The 16,958-nt window shown below is 47.6% G+C and overlaps 1 protein-coding gene across 1 annotated transcript in view; it reads left to right on the forward strand.

Moving 5' to 3' along the window:
- LOC106037721 (gamma-aminobutyric acid type A receptor subunit alpha3) overlaps positions 1–16,958 on the forward strand; it is an 86,789-nt gene that overhangs the window by 890 nt on the left and 68,941 nt on the right. The window lies entirely within an intron of this gene.

Genomic DNA, 16,958 nt, shown 5'->3' on the forward strand with positions numbered 1-16,958 from the left:
TTTTCTAGCACCCTGCTGGCACAGGCCCCTTCCCCCTGCATCCTGCAGACAGGCTGAGCACACCCCTCAGTGGCTTTCCTTGAGGACAGGTCCCTTGGATTTGTGTGAGTGCCCAGCCCTAGCATGGAGCATCCTGCCTGGCAGGGGAGGGATTCCTGCTCCTCTGCGTGGGAGGAGGGAGGCTGCTGTTTTTCTATACCTCCACCATGTATGCAGGGAAAAAAAAAATCCACTCCAGCAGCTTGTCACTGCGCCAGGACCAATAGCAGGTGGCAGAGGGAATCCCCTTGCAGGGGAAAGCATGGCTGAGCCCAGCCTGCTCCTGACAGGGAACCTCTACAGAGCCCCTGTGAGCAGCATCCTGCCCACCCCTCCTCTCTGGAGGAGCCTTTTGAGCTTCCACTCTTCTGTTCTTTTCCATCTCCCCCAGCACAGCCACCTCCCTCTCCTGCATTTCTTCTGCCTCACTCCACACTGCTCTGCAGCTTTCTCTGCTCAAAATAATTTCTGCTCAGGGAATTCCTCTCCCTCCCTCTCCGCTCTCCTGCAGTATTTCTCCCTGGCCTTTGCCCTGGGATATGTAGCTGAGCATTAGCACAAACATCATCTCTCACTGGTGATCTGGAGCAGACAAGATGACTTTAAAGCCCAGTGAAAAAACCCTTTTGCAAAAACAGGACATAGGAGAGGAAGGCTTTGCTCTCCAGGTGGGGTGTTTGCTAAGGAATTATTCTAAGCATTGTTCGTTTTAGGAAAGTGCTGTGTTCACCTGGGGCAATCCCAGCCTGAGCAGGACCAAATGTGATCCTGGGAGCAGCAGCCCTGGCCACTGCTGCCAGCATCCATCTCCTCTCCAGCCACAGGGAGGTGCAAGCCCCCAGCAGTATGCCCACCTGTGGTAGTGTAGGGAGCCCCTGGATCTGCCCCACAGACTGCAGTAAATCTGCAGTCAATCACCTGCTGACCACAATCAGATCTTACTTGATTGTAATGTGGTGCTATGTTTTTTTGTGGGAGGTGCCAGGCTGTATTTAGTTTCTTTGTGGTGGGTCTGTGGAGTATAGAGGAGGAGACTTGGCCCTGGATGAGGAACCCCATGTCAGCAGTGCAACTAGATGCCCTCGGAGGCAGGTGTCTGCACTGCAGAGCCTGATTTTAGCCTTTGCTCTAGCGAGGTGCTGGTTCTTGCTTCTGCTTTTTATTTTGACTTTTCTTCTGCAGTGAATTAAGTTTTGTGGTTCTTCTGCAAAGTGTTGATGGGACCTGAGCTATTATTGCCCTATAGCAAATGTATTATGTCTGAGCTAGACCCAAACTTTGACTGAGCCCTAAAGGCAGAATTGCTATAGTGTTGTGTATGCACAGCAGCTGCTGATCAGAAATTTGAGGTGAGAGAAGGAAGCTGTATGTATAGCCTTTCTTTTAAAATACTCCAACAGTCTAACCTAAGTATCTGATGGGGTTAGGGAAGCTATTTTTAGCAAAATGCTTCAGGTGAGTTGAAACCTTCCCCTTTGTGTCTTCAAAGCACTACTTTCAGCCTGGAGAAACAAGGCTAATATGCATCTTGCTTTTCAGTTCTCCTGGCAGCGAGTCTGCTGTCTGAGATGCTGCTGAAAATTTGAGCACGGTGTTCTAGCTACAGGCTGTGTTGCTTTGTGTCACGATGCTAGGTACTAAAATGAAGAGGAAATTATCATGGATATAAGAAAGCTGGCAAACCTTGTATGTGGCCTTTCCTTGAAAACAGGCTGGGATGTGCTAGCAGCTGTTCCTTGGGGTTTCTATGGAGAGTGACCTGGATTAGTTTGACACATTGCAAAGCAAGGAGATACTGAAGCTGTAGCTGCTGTGGAGGTGTGGGCTGTGGCAGGGGAGCAAGGAGGGCAGTAGCCTTTTCTTGTGGTGTGCCCCCACTCACCCTAGGAAAAAACATGGGCCTGAGGGTGCCATCCACCAAGCTGGTGTTCCTGGCTGAGGAGGGAAGCTGGGTTTGTAGAGGGCCATGATCTTAAAAATGTAGTGGGTAACTGAGAATTATTGAGTTATATCTAAAAGATACTTCCCCCAGGTGACTGGCAGAGCCAGCTCCCTAGGGAGAGCAGTCCTGTCTAACCCAGTTTTATACCATGCATTTAAAGCAATGAATCTCCTTGCTTTCTCACAGATCCTCACTTAAAACAAGCTCTCTTGGCACATCCCTGGGTCAGATGTAATGTATCTCTACAAAAAGTCTTGCTGCCATGCCTTTATTGGGCTGCTCTTAAACCTGGCACAGATAAGCAGCACAGATAAGAGCTGTTATGCAGTTTGCATTCAGTTAGTAAATATTAATGCTGACTTTTAAGGTAAGTGTCTTCCTATGTTGTTGGTAGTTAGTCTGGTAAAAGGAATTGCTTAGCAGCTCAACTCTTGTTAAGGGTGTGAGGCCTGAGCTCCTGGAGTTTGAGGCCAGAGGTGATTAGGTGAGTTCTATTTAGTGGGTCCTTAAATTTCAGATTAACACATCAGCTGAGCCCAATAACTTCAGGTGGATGAAGGTAGAGTATGTTTGGCAAGGACAGTTGTTAGAAGGACAGTTTTGATTTGCAGACCTCTTGTAAACACAAACTCCCATGCAATCAGATAAATAAGGAATGCAGTTGCAGTGAATGCAACACTTAATTATCCTTGCCATTAAAAAGGCTGGCTTTGATTTTTTTTTCCTTGTCTAATTTCAAACTATGAAGTCTAGTTTTTATGGTAGAAATGAGGCAAGCAAGTATTGTTTCTCCATGGGGAACTAGAGGGACAAACTAACCGAGTTTACTGCTGAATTTAGAGGGCTTTGTATTTGAAGTTTAGCTTTAAATGATGGTGAGTACCTGTGGTCTCGCACAGGTGCAAGGTGTGGGAGCAGCTTAGCTGGGAGAGCAGGTCTGTAACTCATGGAGTCTTTATTTGGCACTTAAGCTCTCCTCACTGGTAGCTGATAAGGATGTCCTGTGTTGGACTTGAAGTCCAAGGGATTACAAATGATCCTGTGGGAGACCTAGGGTGAATGCCAAGTAGTCTGTGCTGTCAGAGTGATGGGATATTACAAATGCAGCTTATCCTCACTCTGACTGTCTGGGGCATGATGGGTCAGGTAAGCATAAAGGGGCTGAGGAAATCTGTAGCTAAAGCTCTAACCAGAAGGCAGGTGCTAACTGTCAAGGCTGCCACAGAAGCAGGCCCTGACCTATAGCAATGCTGGGGCCTCTTTGCAGTGTCCTTGCCATACCTGGGCTTGTTCTGTGCAGCCAGAGCCTCTCAGGGGCTGTGAAGTAAGGCTGCAGGAAACTGTCCTGTCTGTTAGCAGGGCAGCTCTGCCTGCTGGGGTGCAGCAAAGCTCCCTGGGCCATTGGGCTCTGTATTACTGTGCTGCTGCTGCTAAAGCTTTTCTGAACCAGGCACTGGGCTTGCTCTATGAACACTAGGGCATCTCTTCTGTATGTTATTAATAAATGTATGTTCACTCAAGGCTTGTCTGCTGCTCTGTTGCCTCTGCTTGAATGCAGTGGTCGTATTAGTGAGGCAATGTACTTCCCTTCATGTCTTGTGCCAGCTTTTTGGTTTGAAAGGTCACCTAAAATATAGCTTCAACTCATCTTGTACTGTCTGTTCTGTTTAAGGGAACGTTGGGGTGTTGTATGCCTGGTGTCGTCCTTTGAGTCATTAATTTGAATCTTCAGTCTTTCTGGACAGCTCAAGCCAAAGTCATGAAACTGAAAGCACTGGTGGTTGCACTAGTTAGGTGTGTTCTGACCTAATTATGCTTTGCCAGTGGTGCAAATTGGGCAAAAAAGCCTCTAGTTCAACAGCTGGGTGTTCTTATCCTAAGATAAGGTTCCTGGCTCAGCAGGGTCGTAGGAGACCCCTTCCCCAAGCACTGTTTCTCTGCAGCAGGGTTGTGCTGTGCGTGGTTAAGGGACAGAGGTCTTGGTAGTTGCCTGGAGGAGGTACAGGCTCAATCAACTTGAAGAATAGGGGGTTTATCTCACTAGAGAATCAAAACAAAACCCACTTTTGCTGTATATTACCGATGTGCCTAGATCAAATATCTTGTTTATGGTAGGGCACTAAGAGGGAAAAACTTGGGTATTGATGGAATTTGTGATTTCTGCTCTTAAGGACCTTGCATGTTCATGGTGTGTCTCTGGGAGATGAGGGCAGGAGCTCGTGTAGCACTTCGGGGATGTGGAAGTGATTTTTGTGGAACTGGAAAGCAATGTAGACTAAGACTGGGAAATGGGGTCAGAAAAGGCTTTCCTTTAACAGACCAGCTTCTGCTTTCTTCCCTCCCTCCTACTCAACTGAGCACACTAACAAAGACCAAAATCTGTCTCTTTTCAGCTAAAGAATTTGATTTGCTGTTCTACAGGACACTGAGGTGAACACAGACCTACAATTCTTTCCCTAATTTCCTGACCCTTGTCTGAAGGGGTTTTCATGGCAAGTTCAGTGCAAGGCTGCCAGGGCTGCCTTCATAGCCCTTCTTTGCAATCCACCTGCCTCTGCAGGAACCGCTGTTACTCAGACCAATCAAACTGTAGTGAACAAAAAGGCTGGGCTTGTCTGAGATGTTGTGACACTTTCCATGGAAATATATATAATGAAGGCAATTTATGCACCTCTATCATACCTGGTAATGTATATACACATTTAACACAGGAGAAATTGCCAGCACCATGGGGACTGAGGGCTATGTTTGGCAAAGTAACCACTCTGCCATCAAATGAAGAGATCAGCTCTGCTTGCTGGAGCCAGCTATCCTTGGTTATATTTAACCCAGCAGTTTTCACACTGAGAGTAAGTACACTCTTTATATCTCATTTCTGTGCTGGGTGCCCTGTTGCACTGCAGCTGTGACAGAGGTGATACATTCTCCATTAACACCTTCACAGGCTGCTTAGCACATCTGATGCTCCTGGAGAGTGGGGGAGAGGGAGATAACAAAGCAGCTGTGGAACTTGGAGCCTCTGGTCCTGACTTAGAACCAAGCTCTCCTCCCCTCCCTGGCTGGCTTTCTGACCTCCTTTCAGCCCTGCAGGTGATGTAACAGCAAAAAGTTGAGTTCACTCTTGGACTTGAAGAGACTAAGAAACTGGGGAGGAAGAAGTGAGACATCCCTGGGTAAGAAATCTGGCAGCACTCTGAGTAAGCGCTGTCCTGCCCCTTGGCTTCAGCCAAGCAGTTGATCTTCTCTCAACCCACCTAGTTCACTTTGGGAGTGACCTTGTGTAAACCAAGAGCAAAGAAGCAAGCTGAGCAGCAAGCTCTTGCTTATGCAGTTGCTTCCATCTCCTGCTCTAAGTGCTGCTCAGCTGACATGGTGCCCTGTGCATGGCAGGGCTGGAGACGGTGCTGCTCCTCTGGTGAGTGTCTGGTTCCGCTCAGGGGCTACTTTCCTGAGAGCAGAAATGCAAGAGGGGTGCGATGCCTTGGCCCAGAGGAGGGTTTTTTTCCAGGCCCAGAGCAGGAAAAGGCAAGAAGTGAAGACAGGGAGATGCTGAATCCACCTCCCAACCCTAGAGGTGTGCTATCCCCTCAGGTATGCTGCTGTAGCAGCACAGGCAAAGGGGATCTCAAATATATGAGTTATTTCTATGTGCACTGGGGGAAGATGTAGTGTCTCAAGTCTTCATTTGACATTAATCAACACCCCCTTCTCATGGAGAGAGCAGAAGTGGAAGCTGACAGGGAATTATGAGCAGACCTGGGGTGTGAAGAGGCCCAAGACTTCCACATGCCTCCTGCCTGTCTCAGTCCTGTGGGATATCTGGAATGAGCAGCTTGGTTTACAGGTGTGTATGGTGAGATCAGTCCTTTATAGGAGCAAGCTTGTAGCATCAGTCCCCTAAAAAAGGGGAGGAAGACAGGCATTCTTATAGCAACATGTTTAATATATTAGGAAGTCTGACAGCCAAAAGCATGGGCTTTGCATGCTTTCCACGCTCTAAGCTACATTAGAGTGGCAGTGGCTTTGAGCAGAGTCTTTCAGAGCTTGTTGGAGCGGGGCAAAAGGAGTGAGTAGGGAATAAACATGCCATCTATACAGCGATGGCAATGTGTGCATACTGAGGCCTGGGAAGGGGTGTGAATGCAGATGTGGAGGAGGCAAAGTAGCAAGGTCTAGAAGCCCTGGTAAATGGGGTGCTGCCCAAGTGCATGTTGCAAACAACAGCATGTGTCCTGGCTGACAAGGAATTGCTGTCTGAGAAATGGGATTTGGGGCATGGGGTGGAAATAGGGGGATGGGAAGGAGGGAATGCTGGCAGTTTCATTTCAGGTTAATGAAAATATGATTAACAGTTGTAATTAACTGAAATGGTGGCCAGTTCTCTGCCCCCTCCTGATGATTTATGAGGTGCAGAGGCTGCCTGTGTCTGTGGTTTCTGCTTATGGCAGCACTTTAGAGCATCTCAAACTTTCTGCCTCAAATCCCCTTCAGGCATAAGTTACTGTGGCTCTAGCTGCTGAGGTGTGTGTGGAGCTCCCCTGCATCCCTGGGCTTATTGTCCCTGCTCCCAGCCTTGTTGGGGGGCTTGACAGCAGGGATAGAGGCTCTGCGAGTGCTGAGGGAAGAACTGAGATGGGACATCAATCTGACAGCTGCTCAACAGCAAGGCTGAGAGAAATGCAGCCTTGGCCTTGGATCACTGGGGGCTGAGCTGATGTGATACCTGAGTGAGGTGGTATTTCCCAGCCACAAGGAGGTGCCTTTCAATCTCATATGCCCTGGAACTGTGAAAATTGACAAGCCTCAGATCAGAAGAGCTTGGGGTGTGCTCATGGGCTGGAGCTGATGTCTCAGGCTCCCTTTGTGGGCTGGTCTGGCTGAGTGTAAGCAGCTGCCTCCTCAGCAGATCTTACAGGCCCTCTGCTTCATTTTCCCAGTGCTAAGGTTGTACTGCCTGATGGGGATGATGTGTGACCCAGCACATGTAAGTATCACATCACCAGACACCAAGTGCTGAACTGATGCTGCTGCTTCTGCTCAATTACACTGCCTCTCCTTTCAGTGGCACACTTCTTACCCCTGCAAAGTGCCAAGAGATCCCAACTATCCCTGTGCCATGTCCAGGCAATGGCTAACAGACAGTGTGGAACAAGAATAAAAAAAAACCAAGGAGCTGGACTTACCAATTTAATCATCCAGGTGGTCTTGTACAAATGTGAGATCCTTACTTAGGGGAAGAGGAAACAGAAAAGCACTGTATGACCTAATATGAATAGAGCAAACACACAGTGGCAGGGAGACAACTTCCTTTGGCTTATTTCAGTATGAGTATAGCATTCTTCCCTACAATGAAGACAGATGGCACTTCTGGTGCGTGTGCCCAAGGCAGATCAGAAAGTGATCCTCTGTCCCATCTGACTGCTCCAAAGAAAATAACAGCTAATTGTTAAGGATGTGTTTTTTGGCTGTGGAGAGCAGGTGAGCTATATATTGTCTGATTGCATATGCATGATCTAAAAAAAAGTAACTATCCATTTCTCAAAGGATACCTGATGAGCATTAAAAATACAATTGCAAGAATAATCAGGTCAGACTTCAAACAAATGCAGGGAAGCAGATCTGTTGAAGAAATAGATGCCCTGTTATGCCATTTTCTGAGTAGTTCTTAAAAGCTGATCTTCCTCTTGGAGATCAAACTAAGGTTCTTCAACTGAGGGATTGAACCCAGTGGTTTTACCTACAAGCTGTGAGTAGTAATTAAAGTCCTAATATGAAAGAAAAGCAAAACCAATGGTCTTATGCAAACTCTGGAGAGGTCCGGGTAATGAGGAGCACAGCAGGAGCAGGCTTTCAGAGAGGCACTCTGTGGCTTATTGTGGACACAGACAAAGGTTAGGGCCAGAGTGGGATGGGAGAACTACCCATGTGCTGGGCTGGGGGGGGGGGGGGGGGGGTGTGATCAGCAGTTCTGCTGGCTTTAGCATTTTTGCTGCTGGGTTGATTTACGGGCTGGGGTCTGCCCTGTCTGGGTTAGTGGAGCTTGTAAGTTAAACACTGACTGTCCCTGAAAAATGCTAACAAGCTACCAGTTAGCTGATCAAGATCAGCTTTAAAGAAGTCTGGATACAGAAATAGCATCTTATGGTCACTTTACCTATAGAGGGACAGTTGCATGCATCACCGGTGTGTAAGTGTTTGAATAAGCTTCACTTTAAAATGGAAGTTAATCTAGGAAAGCAGAGGTCTCCCACAGACACTTCCAGTTACCAGAAATGCACTGTCTGACCTGAATGGCTGTGGCACATGTCTGCAGGTGATGCTATTATTGTTCTACAGTTTTTCATTGCTTTGGAGCAAGTGACTGTTGCCAAGATATTCTGGGAAGCATGTATAAAGAGCTGCCAGAGGAACTATGTAAAAAGAGAGGGGTGTGTGTGGGGAGGTATTCTTAAAGAAAAGTTGGACTGTCCATTTAACTGGAGAACCGGGGCTTTGCTGGATTCTGGAGAGCAAGCAGTTCTCAAACAAGTCTCAATCCTGTTAGGCAATGATTTCCAGGGAGCAACCTGTCTGCTTGCTCTTTGGTCACTTCACTGCAGCAATAAATATGCATAAATAAAAATAAAACGAGCTGTGCCTTTGTACACCCAGATCACTGCTGCTTTTGCTCTACAGTGCTCATCTGGTAACCTGCTATCACCAGGGGAGTTGTTGAGGTTTCTGTTAAACAAGTGCCTTGCTCTGAGCACTGGATGGGTGTTTTGTGGCCTGGCTGATGTGTGGTTCTCTGAGCTCCGCCACTTGCGGGGCGGACAGGGGGGACGAAGGTCTTCCTGCTGGACGCTGCCTTGGGAGTCTGTTCTGGTGCAGGGCAGGATGCTCCCGCCTGCCTACGCGGACTCGCCGCGCTCCTTCTGAAAGTGTCCGGAGGACATCGCCTTTCCCCGGCCCTGCTGCAGCCGCGCACTTCCCCGCCGTGGCTGGCAGGGGGCAGCAGAAGCCGCGGAACGGCGGCGGAGCCCGAAGGGGCCGGGGCGGGGCGGGCAGGACCGCGCCCCCTGCGCTCTGCCCCGCAGCGGCCGCACCGCCCGCCCGGCCCGGCTGTGGGGGCACTTTGTGGGGCGGGGGCGGACAGAGGGTTGCTGGCAGGGCTTGCTGCGGAGGGCCCGGCTGTTTGCCGATCTCCTCCGCTGTTCTCATCCCGTGTCCCTACGGGCTATCCTTCCACGTGCAGGCCTGCGGGCGGGTGCTGTTGATACCAGTGATGCCCCTTGCCATGATCTCTGTGCTTGTTTAGACGGTTGGTGCTACCTGCAGGGGCCTTCTGGTGCAGAAAGGGGCAGAGTGTGGCCTGGAGTAAATGCTGTCCTGTCCCATGTTAGGAACTGGTTTCATAGTGGCGTCCTTCCCCAGCGGGGCAGTGGCCTGGCTGGCTCATTGAGGCTGTTACTGCAGTGGCTTCTGATACAGCTGTTATTTAGGGGGCTTTCCTTGCACGACAAGCAACTTCTCCTCCCCAGCCTTGTCTAGGAACAGGGGGGAAGAGGCTGTTTTTCTGCAAAACAAACTTCCTAAACCCTGTCAGCCTGTGCTGTGATATCCAGGAGAAGGTCTCCTGCTCCCTTGCAGGTGACACTGTGGCTTTCTGGTCATGGGCTACTCTGGGACCAGGGCATAGTCCTGTCCCTAAGAATAGGGGTGAAGGGCTGTGGGTAGAACCTAAGTGAAGGAAGGAAGAGAGCAGAAGGCAGGTAAACAGGGGGAAAACTCAGTGCTGTGGTGAAGAGAAACATGGAGCAGCCCCCCTGAGCTCCCCTTGGTGTGCTGCTCCCTCCCCAGAAGCCATCAGGGGCCCTGGGACACTGTTTCTTAGCCAAGGGTGGTACAAAGAGGTTGGCCTATGCTTGGCTCTGGATAGAGCTTTTCCTCTCCAGAGTAGTTGACTCCAGCCTTGCATTGATTTCCATTTGAGTCAGACACTACTTAAAAGCCCCAGAGGGAGCTTGCACAGCGTTTGTATCTGCAGTTTCCAGAGAGCATCTTGCCAAGTATCTCAGTGCCTCAATAGCTGAGGGAATCCCTCAGTAGCCTTCTTGTGGATGCCTCTCTCTAGGTCTCCTGAAACAAGGCATTCTGGTGCCAGTCACTTCCAAAGGATGGCAGTCCTGCTTGGAAAAAGGCCATGATCAGCACACCCCAAAGGCACTCCAGTAGTCTTTCATTCCGTTTTTGTTTTAGGAAGGCTGTTCTCGTATAGGCTATACTCTCACGATATCTTAGTAGCTTTTATTGGTGTTTAATCCCCCTGTAAAACACCTTGGGCAGTTGGTGTTGCTCTTTAGCCCTGCCCTCCTGGCCAGGACCAGGGCTGCAGCTATTCTTTGCAGTGTAGCCATCAGTGTGTAGCACTGCCTGGTTCCTGGGGCTCTGAGTTTTCTGTGAGGTGGTGAAGACAGATTTACTGTCTCTGTATATCACTGGGCTTCATTTTCCAAGGTTTTACAGATTTAATTGATATTGGCCCAGGTTAAAAATATTTTTAGCAGCAAGTACTAAACCCTCTTATTTAAGAGAACGCCTTAGCAAAAGAGTTGAAGCTGTTTTAAATGAGTGGCTTCTTAATGAGAAATAGGTTGCTCTCTTTGAATTTTCTCATCTGTTTTCACCTGACAAAACTTTTTTATTCTGATTTATTTACTTATTTATTCTCATTGGCAGTCTGATCAAGCCTTTCAGCTTTCTTGGTGATGGGAAACACCACATCACTTTTGGTAAAGTGAGAGTGGGGAAAGGGACTAAGGCAGTAGCTACTCAGAAAGTATTCTGACTTATTTGTGGCTCAGGTGGAGACAGAATGATGAAAAGGAAGAAAATTGTTTCCTCTGAAAAATGTTTTACTGCTGTTGTAGCTGGGAGACAGCTTAAACTAGAAATGTAAGACCTTAAACAAAAATGTTTTTTTTGGTAAGCTTTCATTTTATATTTCTAAAGTTGCTGAGGTGTCAGTTTTTCAAAAGGGTAGAAGATCCCACAGAATCTAGTTTAGTGTGAAGATGCTGCCAGCAACACATACTTTTAACTCTGGTTCTTGGTAGCAGGGCAGTGCTGAAGCCCACTGCAGCTGATGTGCAGTGAGGTCTGTTTGGTTCCTGGCAGTAACTCCTCAGCTACATTGCTCCTTTGCAGAGTCTCTCACACTCCCAATCCTTTCTCAATGCCCTTCCAAGGGATTAGGAGCACCATTGTGTGCAAATTTGTTGTTAGGCAGCTGTAGGTTGTGCTGCAGTTTTATAAACATGAATGAGGAGGAGGCTATCAGCTTCCATGGAATGAACTTTATTTAGAAGACACACCACTAGAAGAGGAAGTGGAATCATGGGCAAGATCCTCTGAATCTAGGAAACAGTCTTTCTGGCCCAACTTTTCTTTTTTTCTTAACTTCATTTGTAACCTTCTCTTTAGCAAGCCTTCTGTACTTCGCATGCTGATGTTACTGAGAAGTTCAGGGTGTGAATCCTAATCTTTGGGAGTTGAAACCATCTTCTTTTTACCTTATCCCCACCCCATAGCGTGCATATATGACAAAATAGCCCAGTTACATGACCTCCCCATTGGTCTTCTCTGAAGCACCTCTGCCTCACTGAGTACACAGGATTCCCAGTACTTGTGTTCAATGTGGTTAAGTCTCTTCTTTCACCTGTTATAAGATCTGCTTCTTTGCCTATTCAGGTGCTGTGCAGTAGTTCTCATCCCTGTTGCATCACACATGGTACTGAACTTAGTTTCACACTGCTACTACTAGAAGTCAGGTTATTTTTTTTACATTTGAAAACTGACATGCAGAACTTAGAGAGAAAAAAAGTGAATGCTTTTGGCTGTCAAACAGAAGATATGTCAGGTCATGACTTTGGAATACTTAAGGTTCTCTGCAGTGAAGCTTCTCCTGACTTACGGTAGTGACTGCCCAGCACATCTGTAAGGCAGACCCAGGAGATCTTGTGCCTCTGGGAACCAAAGAGCACAGTAACTGTATTTGAGTGGCTCCCCTAGTACTCTACAATGGGCAAAGGAAGAACCTGTTCCTGTAACGTCCCTTCACTAGATGAGCATCTACTATATTTTCTGCAGTTTTATGGCTATGTGCTATTTATACCTCATTATCTGCATCAAATAACATTTCCATGTAAACAGGACCTGCTGTACTTCATTGTGCTAATTCAGTCTGGGATAGATGCATCTGGCTGAAAGAGCTGGAGGTCCGGTAGTGAAGTAAATAGGATTACATAAGAGCAGCAAATTATGGACAGTTTAATTATGTCTGTATGAGGGCAGCAGGGCTGCTCTGAATTCTGGCAATCCTGATTGAGTGTCTGACTCTGCACCTTTGTGGGTATTGTTTCTGGAGAGACTTCACAGACTGTTAGCATCAGGCACCTGTGGCCACAGCAGTTCATGGAATCTGATCTCTTCCCTGCATGCCCTGGCTGCTTTTTATAGTCTAGGGTCTTATGTCTTCTTGTCCAGCATTTTTTCCATGTATTCTTGTCACAGTTGTTCCTAGCTCCCCACCCCTGACTTCATGAGTAGAGCTGTTGGCCTACTTGACCTCCCTCTTATTCCCTTTAATCTGGAATTCCTCCTAGGCATGTTCAGGATGTGCTTAAGCCTTTGTTTTTTATAGGGGACTCAGGAAAGTTGCCTGGGGAATGAGTGGAGTCCAGTTCTTTGCAGCAACGTGGGAAGTGTTTGTCCTTCACTTTTTCACTTCTACTAATGCAGATGTTGACCAATGCTCCATCAGCCATAAAGATGTGCAAGACAGATATGGACTTTAATAACGTGGGATTACTCTTCCAGTGGATAGATGCTTGGGCTGGCTCAGCATCAGAGCTATGGAGCATGCATATGAGCAAGACGTGGGAGAGGAATGCAAACGAAGGTAGGAAGGTGGCATTAACTTTCACGGCTTTCTAAAAGGGCAATTTGGTCAAAGTGGGCAACAGTTTTCCATCTTATTTTGGACGGTGCTTCCATCATTCTCTCCTAATTGTAATGAAGCAAAAAAAAAGGGGGCAAAAAAAAAACAACACACAAACAAAAAAACCACCAACCAAAACAAACAAACAACAACAACAAAAAACACACCTTGGGATCCTATATTACAACAGGGGTGTGTGAAAGCTCTTTCTGACAGGGAGCTGCTTAGGCTTTGGGAAGAAGGTGAAGATGAGCAAGGGGCTTCTGGCGGCTATTAGAGTGAAGTCAGGTTGAACCCGCCTCCTCCCCAGCCTCTCCTAAGTGTCTTTTCCTTTGCTGATGGGTTGTTCTACTTTCTTGTCACATGATTTTATTTTTTTTCTTGAAGCCTTTCCTCGTCTGTTATGGGCAACTCCTTTCAGATCCTCATCAGAATTAATGTGCTGCTAATTTCCTCTTCCAGATCAGTAATTATGATATTTCATAAGGCTAAATCTAGTCATGATTTGTGCATTACCTCCTCTCAATATTTCCCAGTTCTCAGTGTGCTGTTACATTACAGCTTATAGTAATACAATAGCACATCTTTCCATGTGAGGAAGTCCTTACCAATCTGATCAGAATTGCTTTCTTTTCAAGTAGAGAACAAAAAGATATTGGACCTAGACAAGGAGGCCTTTGCTTGTACTGCTAAACAGCAGGTGGAGAAAAACTGCTGTAGTGATTACTCTTCCCACTGCAGCTTCTGGCACCTTCAGATCTGCAGTCCACTGAGCAAGATCTGATGGGCTCCTGGAAAAATGCAAACCTGCTCCTTATGTGTAAGCTGACTGTGGGCTCTTAGAATTTAGGGAAGCTTTCTTTTCTGCCTTTCTAATAATCTCCGCATCTGCAAATTATCAGGTTTTCATCAAAATCTTGGTGTTTCATATGTGGAGAAATTTCTGCTTATGAAAGAATGTCCTATTGAAAACCTCTGGGTGGAGACCTTTCAGGCTTCCTCCAGAACACGTGCCCTCCTAAACACCACCTCCACATCCTGCCTCCAGACGACTGAAGTTATCTGGGGGCTGGTATCTAATGCCTAATGCTTCCCACTGATCACTTACCTATTTGTATAAGAGATGTAACAAAGTAGCCTGATTAACTAGGATTGAGGGAATTAAGCCTGTGTTTGTGGAGATAACGATCAATGAGGTCTCTTAGCACACTTGTTACTCTGGGCTTCCTTTGATTGGCATATCAGCAGCTACACACCATAAATTACCTTGATGGATTCCCCTGTGCATCTGAATTTAAAAGAGATGAGGCAGAAGGTTATTTTAGTTAATATTCTGGTGTGTGATTTTTCCAGGTGCTGTGCAGCTTCTGTCTTGATTCATAACCTCTGTTCTTCCAAATCTAAAGTCCTGTCTGTGCTAATAGCACTACAGGCCATCCTTGAACCTGCCCCCTGGCTTTCTGTAGCTCCCATATTGCTTGACAAAGATCTTTCCTTAAACTGTGTATGCTCATGATGCCTTGGGGTAGTAAGAGCTGAGACTGAGGTGGTTTAATTACCGACACGATCTCTTGGCAGGACCTAGCAGGTTCTCCTAGGTGACAGGCTGGGGCTGCTGGCATGGATCCTGGAGGGAATTAGCTAAAGAGGTGTTCCTGGATGCCTGTGGGTCCACAGCAGAAATTTTGGTACTCCCCACTGCAGCCCATTAGCAGCAAAGTGAGAGGCTGCATGCCTTGGATTAGAAAACACTTGAGGATGTCATTTACTCAGGCAGATTTCCCAGCTGACTGAGCATTCCTATTCCACTAATTACAAATCAAGAGGGTGTTGTGTGCAGTGGCTCCCAGACAAGAGGAGCTTTCATCCTTAATGGGGGCAGGTTGGGAAGAGCAGAATGGATCCTGCTAATTCTGTTATCCTCTCCCATTCTATGCAATCAGTTGAAACAAAATAAAGCTTGCTCTGGTAAATCCTGAGAAATTTGGTGCTCAGATGCTGCAGCTGGCTCCTAACAGCTGGGATCCAAGTCAGCACTGTCGATGAAGTGTATCAGAACTGGGGACAGCTCAGAGCCAGGACTCTTGCTCAAGCTAGCAGCTTTTTTTTTTTTTAAGTCATCTGAATAGCAAAGGGCCTGGGACAAGGGGGCGTATGAAGGAAATGACTACCCTAGATCTTTGGTAGGTGTTTGACCAAGCCAATACAGGACTGCTTTGTTCTTTTTCCAGCTCTTGTGGGAGGGAGAAGACTTAAAACTTGCTCTTTCAAATTTCCCAGAATTGAAGGGCGAAGTGTGGGGCTGAGTGGAAGCAGTGACCCACATCACAGTCCCACCGAACTCAGGGCTTCCCTCTGTAGGGTGAGGCAACCTGACCTCAGTACTGCTGCTTTGGGGCAGTTAGAGCATCCCATTTCTCATATCAAGTGTCCTTTGAATCCCTGGGCCCATGTGTTCCTAACTGGCTCAGGCTGACAGGCGTTTCCAGAGGCTCTGCATCCCACTGCCAGACAGCTGAGAGCAGCGGCACAACATCTGCCTGCCTCAGTGCCCTGTGGCTCTTCCTCCTGTGCATAGCTGCTTTGCTCTGCCGTGTCTTCCTGTCATCAAATGCACGACTCCTTTTGCTGCTTGTCTCTGATCTGTTCGCACTAAAAACCCTCCCGAAGGAGACAGGCCCTGGGAGAGCACTGCCTGTTGGTGGTACGTTTGGGAGAGCCACAGGCAGCTGGGTACTCCAAAGCACTGTGCCAGGAGGAGTCCCAGCCGCCTGCCCCGGGACTTGCAGCCTGATGCTGTCTGCTGCTGGTGTGGCAGATCGGTAGGGGTCAGGGTGAAGGGGCTCCCAGAGGGCTGTTTGGCAGCTCATCGGGCTTTTCTAAGCCTTGGTGTTGCCCCAGTTCTGCTGGGCAACTGGTGTAGTTTTTTCCATCATGTATATACGTGAAGGTGTTTCTGAGAGTGGGTTTTCACTGTCAGTGGTGATGTAGTTAGGGACGGAGGAGACTTGAACTGGTGGCCAAGCCAGCGCTCCTGCACGCTCCCACCCCTGGCACCAGCAGTGCAGATGGTGTACGCGTGAGAAGCTGCGTGAGTGACAGGGAGACAGCCCCTGAGCATGCTTTGACTGTTCCTTTTTTGGTTGCTTTAGCCCATGCCAGCAGAAGGCCATCATGCAAGCCTTTCTGAGCAGTTCTTCCTTTCACTAAGTGCTGAGCTTCTGGCTCAACATCGGCTTCCCGTGTGGCTGCCTCCAGGAGGCAGAGATTGGAACGTCCTGTCTCCTGCAGCCACCACTCACCTTAATATCATGAAGAGCTCTTATTACCTGGGTCTCTGCTGTTTTGTTTCAGCTAATTAGCACTGATGAGATCCACTCAGTGCTAGGCGGTCTCCCGTCCCTCAGCTTCCTGCAGTCCTTGTAAAGTTTACCAAACATGGCAAGATATTAATCCTTTCAGGGACCATAGCACAGGCAATGTGGTGACTTTTAGAGCCCTTGTTAAAATAGCAGATTCAGCTGATGTCTTTAGGAAACTTCTGTTCTCCTGCTGGCAGGCTTTATCTACAACCATACCGTGTGGCTAACTATCTTGCTTGATGGAGAGGATCCTAAAATTGCTGTTTCAATGAAAGTACAGCCAGTCTCCAAATGCAGTAAGTTCTGGTGTACACAGAGTTCGTACTTCCCTTGGAATTTATTGCTGTAATGGCCTTTGCACCCAAAGCCCAGCCATGTCTTTCAGCCAGGAGCTTTGCTGTTTGGTGTCCAGCTGTGAAGTAGCTTATTTCTATCAAGCTGTAATGAGACCAAGATTTCCTTCAAAGGAGAGGCTCAAGCTGACATACAAGACTGAGGAAGGTACCTATGAAGGGAAGGGGGGACCTGGAATAATATTCTGTGTAATATGAACATAAGGCATTTTCCAAAGACCTCATCTGATGCTATCAACTCCTGCGATTTGGTGTGAATCTCCTGTTGTTTGGCCCTGCTTCAA

Source organism: Anser cygnoides, chromosome 13 (assembly GCF_040182565.1).
Source record: "Anser cygnoides isolate HZ-2024a breed goose chromosome 13, Taihu_goose_T2T_genome, whole genome shotgun sequence".
NCBI lineage: Eukaryota > Metazoa > Chordata > Aves > Anseriformes > Anatidae > Anser > Anser cygnoides.